This window comes from Triticum aestivum, chromosome 7B (genome assembly GCF_018294505.1).
Source record: "Triticum aestivum cultivar Chinese Spring chromosome 7B, IWGSC CS RefSeq v2.1, whole genome shotgun sequence".
Classification (NCBI taxonomy): domain Eukaryota; kingdom Viridiplantae; phylum Streptophyta; class Magnoliopsida; order Poales; family Poaceae; genus Triticum; species Triticum aestivum.
The window spans coordinates 703066370-703073373 of record NC_057813.1 but is presented as its reverse complement, the minus strand read 5'-3'; positions in this window follow the sequence as shown (position 1 = coordinate 703073373).

The window sequence follows — 7004 nt, the reverse complement described above, 5'->3', positions numbered from 1 at the left end:
ATGAAAAGGAGAAAAAAACCTACATACTACGTAGATTAATTAAAACCTACGATACCCTACTCCTCTCGGAGATGTCCACGATCTCCATACCGGGCTCCGGATACATGGCGGAGAGCCACAACTCTGGCTCCTACGGCTCCTCCAAGACGGCCTCTGCCTCCTTCTCTGCCTCCAGTTTGGCAAAAAGTGTGTTGGTCTCTGCTTGTTATTCTTACCAGATTTATTGTGAGTTGACCTCCACATAGGCCTCACCTGGTCTTGCAAAAACTGTGTTGGTATCCACCCGTTCTTGGGACCCGAATGGTAGTGACCTACCGTGCACTACTCTTCTTCGCTGCCGGTGGCGCCCGACGTGCCAGCCTCATGATCGTTGTGGCAGGGTGTGGCCTCCTCGTCATCGCCGGTCTCGCCGAACACCACCACGCCCGCCTCGTCGCACTCCTTGTAGGTGGCCGTCACCTTCGACATCCACTGTCGGTACCACCAGCGGGCAAGGTGGATCTCGCGGGTGGAGCGGTAGGACTTGAGCAACACATCATGCTCTCCAGGTCCGCATCCGGCGCGACCACCCTACCGGCACCGAACTGCTCGGCCGCCTGCAGGTGCTCCTAGAGGACGTGGTGGTTGTAGGCGGCGTCAACCTGTGCCTCCTAGAACTGCTCCTCCCACTCCTGTAATGGGTACGGGCCTCGCCGATGGTCATGTTGTAGTGCACCAGCGAGGGTGGCGCTGGGTCGTCATTAGTCGCGTCCTCCATTGGGACATTGTCGTCCTCCGGATGCCTGTTGGCCAGCCAGCCGGTAGCAATGGCGGTCATCTCCTTCTTCTGGCCCGATGTCAGCGTGTCTGGGAGAGCTTTGGCGGGGGAGGAATCCATGGTGGGAGTGGTGCGGAGAGGGATAGGAGGCGGATGAGTGCGCCTATGGCCAGGGCAGCGGTTTATATAGCAATGATGCCTGGCAGAGGGACGGGAGGGTGGCACGGGAGGAGACGCGTCGGCAACCACGCGCCATCAATGTGGGCGACAGACGGACAGACGGGTGGCCGTCGTCGTTTTGTTTGAACACGCAGCAGTCGCCTACATCGGAAAGTGGAGCAGGCGGCGCTCTCTTGGCCGGCGTGCCGCTTCAATGCCGACACCAGTGAGCGGTCGCGTCCACTCTGGTCAGGCATGAATGCGGGCACTGATGCTCTGGAGTGGCGCTAACCATTTCGGGCAGGAAGCGCGCCGCTGCAGGAAGGAGGGGTTTTGGGTGGGCCAGGGCGAGAGCGGACGTGAAAGCGGTCCAGACTCCCACAAAGTCCTCCACATTTGTATCCGGTTTGCCGGAGAAAACACGTCCGGACTTTGCGAGAGTATGGAGTGGCTGGTCTATTAATTTTGTTTTTTCGAGTGAGGAGTGATTGGTGAAAATGGGCACATCACCATCGCCGGACTGATCAGATCAAATCAGTTGAGAACCCTGTGATCGACATGAATGGATGTTGCCATCACGGAGGCCGAAACATTCACGTGCTCAAGCCTCAAGGCTGAGGTCGCGCTTGGATTATCGTATTTCCCTCGGATACACTTGTAAAAATTACAGGCCTCTAAACGTCTGTATTGTTTCCGGCCAGAAATCAGCCTAGTCACGTACGATACACTTGTAAATTGATACACCTGTATTACAATACACTTAGGAGGTGTTTGGTTCGACGTTTTTTTGCCTGTTATCTGATTACACCGGTATCTCATAATGTTAATTGTGTTTGGAAGGGACAGCACGTAATCAGATCCCGTGTAAACAGATCCCACCCCTGTTTAAGGTCGATTCCGCCCACCCCCCAGCGTAAACGCATTATGTTTCCTTTTGTCCCCTGATCCCATCGTACCTCGCTCTGCCTCCGCCTCCTCCCATCCCCTTCCGCCGCCACTCGCTATCTGCGTGCACAGATCAAGCCGATCGACGTCAACGGCGAAGGCGCCGGCGCCGACGGCAGAAGCGCTGGTTCACCGCTGGCAGTGCGAGGAGGCCGGCCGGAAGCTGGTGTTGGACTCGCCGGGCAGGGCATGTCATTCGTGGAAGCTGACACAGACATCGCCGACGACAAGCTTGACGAGGTGAGGTGCTTGCTGCGTCAGCGATGTCCGCCGGCGTGGCGCAGTATGACGGGGAGAGCACTTCTGGTGCCCGTGCCATAGGTGCAGCCCGTCTAGATTCGTTTTCTTGAAAGGAATTGATTGACGTTACAGGATGCAACCAAACAAGTTTGTCTTTTCTTCGATTACGTTAACAGTACCAGCGTCATTTCATTACGTTTACGTTTACGTTACCTCTGATGAACCAAACACCTCCTTAATCCAAGCGCGGCCGAAGTTTTTATCCTACTCTAGTACTATTACTGTACTACTGTACGATAGTATGTGCATTAGGTGCATGGAATACGCACGGCATGTGTCGTGTGTTTTGTGTTGGTCGCTTCCGCAGGCTACGTCGAGGGCAGGGCAGCGAAACCAAACCAACGCCGCTTTCACGGAGTTTGAGGCAGGATATTTTGGTCAACAATAGGTGCCGGTGCGCCGGCCCAAATTTGGGCCGGTCGCTGCCCAGCCGCCAGATTTACGCGTTCAGCTCTAGGATTATGTCTTTTTTCCTGCGTCGTCTTCTTCCCCAATCCTCCTCCACACTCGCACCTCCATGGACGAGCAGACCACCGGCCTCAAAGCACCAGTCCGCGCGCTCGTCGCCCCCGCAGCCGGTTGCCGGCCTCGCCACCGCTGGCCTCGTCGTGGTCGGCTCATGTCTTTTTCGCCGGATCCACGCATGCAACAACCTTCGCCCGCGGTTGAAGCCCCCTCGCCGGCGGTGGCAGCTAGGATGCCCGTAGCTCCGGCCGGTCGCCGGTTGCAGCACCCCGACGACGAACTCGTGAAAAAAAGTACTCTTCTGCGGGTTTGTTGGTGGCAACAAAATGTAAGCTGGTAGTAGCAAAACATTATGCTGGTTTCAGCAAAAAAAGCTTGTCGGTGTTGCCAACCCGTCGCCATTAAAGCAAAATTGATCACCGGTTGTAGTTTTTGTGATTGCCGGTTTTAGCTTTCGTGATTGTCGGTTGCAGCAAAACAATTCCTGGTTCGAGCTCTCATTGGTACTTCCAGCAAACTCTTGTTCGTTGCCCTCTTCGGTTCCAGCATCTTTTCAACACGGTTGTAGCACTGACTCTGCTGGTTCCAGCAAATCTCCCTTCGCAAAATCTGCCGCCTTTTGTTTCCAGCTTTTTATTTCATCAAGTGCAGCGTTTTTCTTAGCCGGATGCAACACTTTGTAGCAGAGTAGAACTTGGTGTGGCTGGAGGTAGAAGAGAGGTAACAGATAAGGCAAGATATAACCGAGAGAGAAAAAAAAAGGACAGTCCCGTGGGGCCCATAACGTACACGTGGGCGTGGGGAGCGGTTTGCTTGGGACTACCAGGCCAGCGTGGCACGAAAGCCAGCGTAGTGCGCCCGAGTGAGCGCGTCCGGCCGAAAGTTACGCCGATGCGCCGTATATAAACGTTTCCGGGATATTTTGCTGCTCCTGCGGGCTGCACGTTTTTGACCGAGCCGAGCGCTTACTCTAGCAGAGCCGCCCTCGCTGACGCGGAACATCGCCTCGATCCCGTCCGTCCGTCAGCGCGGGCCGTACGACAGGAAACCTTTCACCCGGCCGGGAGGTTTGGCATCCGATTCGGCCGTGTCAATGCTTTTTTATCATGCTCTTTTCTGCATAATGATGAGAACGTAGTACGTGAATGGAGGAGGCATAGCGTACGTCCGCGTGAGCATCAGATGTTGATCTCCAAAAAGGTAAAAGGTACTCCCTCCGTTCCGGTTTACTCGTCGTCGTTTTAGTTCAGTAAATCGGAACGGAGGGAATACCAGCTACCTGTTTGACACTTGAAAGACAACAACGGCCAATCATGATAAACAAAAGAAAATTAAAGCCTACACTGAACGAAGGTTTGAGTTTCATTTGCAGCTAAGCTAGCACTCTGACCGTTGCTGCCACGGTCAGCTGTCTCTCTCTGGGCATTGCGACAGCTTGCACGAAGACCGACCGTTGCCATCGCCCTTCGTTCCACTCTTCCAATTTAGTCCCGCACACCTCCGCCTCGCTTCTCCGGCAACACAGAACACTGTCAACACAGAACACTGCAACACAGAACTCGACAGCCCACATCCATCTCTAGCTTCCACCAGCTGAAGCACACTGCACACTGGTACCAAGGGAGACGCCATGGACGCGGTGGAGTCCACGTCGCCGCCGTCGCTGCGCCACAAGCTACGGACCACCGTGTGCGTCTGCTTCGGCTCGCCGTCCTCACCAGGCAGCCACGGGGAGAGGCCGCAAAGTGGTGGCAGGGCCAGGTGGAGGAGGCGCGTGGCGGCCGCGGGGGAGTTCAGGTACGACCAGCTCAGCTACGCGCTCAACTTCGACGACCGGCGCGGGAGCAGAGGATGCGGCCTTCCGGCGCAGGAACTTCAACTCGTGCCTGCCTCCCTCGCCGGTGCCGGCCTCCCGAGCCGTCGCCATCGCCTGAAGTCCTTTGCTGCTTCTGTAGCTTTTGTCTCTCTAATTTTTCTTCTTCTACAAGTGAGATTGAGTCGTAGTAGCAATAGCAGTCTACCAGTACCATCATGTATACATATATAGAAATAAATCAATTAGTTTTAATATTCCGTCGGTTCTCATTGCAAGACGAAGATTTGGTTTGATCGGGAAAAGGCTTGCGCCACGTTTGGATGTCTGTATTGAGCCTCCGAATTGGATTTCGTATTGCCTGGCTGCGAATTCAGCTGTTTGGATGCGCACTGAAACACCATACTGAAATGACTCTCAATACAGAAGCGAATTCGCTCTCACGCACGGAGGCCTTCCGCAATACGGAGCTCCATCGCTCCGATTTCGGTCGAATCGACCTACACCCGCAAAAGAAAACGATTGGATCTACGCCCCCGCGGGAGACCTGGCTCTTCTCCGGTTCTTCCCCACGCGTGACCAAGGTCTAGAGGAGCTGCACCCAGGGCAGCACACCAGCGGCGCTGCCCAGGTAAGCTCCTCTGGCCGGTGCTCCTCCTCCTCCTCCTACGCCGGTACCGGCATCCCCGCCGCCATAGCTCGTTCCCCTTACTCTCATGACGTCTCATCTCCTCTGCCATCAGGTCTCCTATGCCGCTCCATGTCCTCCCATGGCCGCCACGGCCTGGACCTAGCTGTCCACCGCCGCTCCTCCTCTACCTCTGCTCCGTCATCCTTCCATGCCACCGGACCCCCTCCTCCTCTGCCGCCGGTTCCCCCATCTCCTCTGCTCCTTCCACATGTGCTCTGCCGCCAGATCCCCTCTTCTGCCGTCTCCTTCTTCAGTTAGTTACGTGTCGTTTTTCTTCAGTTTGTGCAATCTGTGTACACAGTACAACGATCATGTTGGCCAATGTAATCCTGGTGCACATCTTCAGTTAGCTAGGTTTTGTGTTTGTTCAGTTTGGTCACATAATAAGTATGCATGCATCTTGAGCCTGTATGAGAAAAAGGAAGAGTGAGGCTATCTAGCTGCAATGATAGATCAGGCTGAAGCTGAGCGTGTATCTATTCTTGAGAAATCCCGTCAGGTAGGAATACAGTGAAATATTATCTAGATACTGCCATTGCTGAAAGTCCTAAACCTGAAAGTATGGTTGTGAAGCTTTTTTTTCTGAGGGAAACTATGTGTTGTTGAGAAATTCGGATTTACCTATTTGAACTATTGCTATATAATCATTTAATTTATAGTTCACACATTTTACAAATCGTGCTTTGTTGCATACAGAACAAAGTACTATGCAATTCCATAGTTTGCCATCCAAACATGATTTGCCATTGAAACCTCACTGAGATTCCATGAGCCAATACAATAAGCATCCAAACAAGCGAATTGGTATTCATATCCATTACAGTTTCCTTGCTGATTTGGAATTGAAACCAATTCAATATGGAGGCCTTCAATACAGACATCCAAACACAACGTTGCTTTTCTTTTGGATGATGAACTGTGAAGGAAGACAATCAGCTAATCGTCGACGTACTAGTGCCTCATGACACTGATCAATCAACTTTTGTGCATGGTGAATTCCTTGGCAAAAATACCGTCTGACAAGGATCCGCCAGTAAGTATTGGGACGGACCGGTCCCTGCAGTCCCGTGGGAGCAGGATAACCCGAGAAGAAAACACACTGATTTCTCAATGCGTGTAGAGTTTTGGTATTAACTTTGTAAGTCTTCCAATTTTACCCCTTAAACAAATTATACTACTGATTTTTCTTAGTAATATTAGTTGATCTAGTCAATTGAATGACTTGAAATGGACGGCTCATATTATTTTAATGTACCATAAAAGGTCTCAAAAAAATATCTCTCTTTTTTCATCTGGGAACAATAAAAAAAATACGGAGCTAGCTCTTTAATTTTTCACAATCCTCTCGTATAGTTTGTCACGGCTCACGAGTGGAGCTGTTTTTGCGCCGATTATCGCATACTGAGAAAATTAAAATTCTTACTTTGCATTTTCTTTATTTTCCTTTCTTCTGAAAATGAAATTATTCCTCTGCACATTTTTTTCTTTTTTTTTCTTTCAGAAAAACAGGGGCGAACCAAAGGTTGACACTGACAGTTACACAAGATCTATATAGTATACTAGCGGTGCAGAAGCCCGGCGTTATGCCGCGTCCGTATTTGAACCCATTGTTGACTGAATTATAGCTTAGCAACGCGGAAGCAAGCTATAAACTTCAAGCAACCACAAAGTTCTAAAACAAAAACAGAGCAGAGTCATTAAATCCACAACGCCTTCACATTGCTCTCTCCTGTAACGGGTAAAGAAAGCAGTTAACCAACGGGGCACAGCAAGAGAAGAACACATTACAGAGAAGACAAAAAAATACCACCTATAGGCAAGGGAAACACCAAATCGATCACCTGATAGAGAACCACAACAAACTGATATCCTTC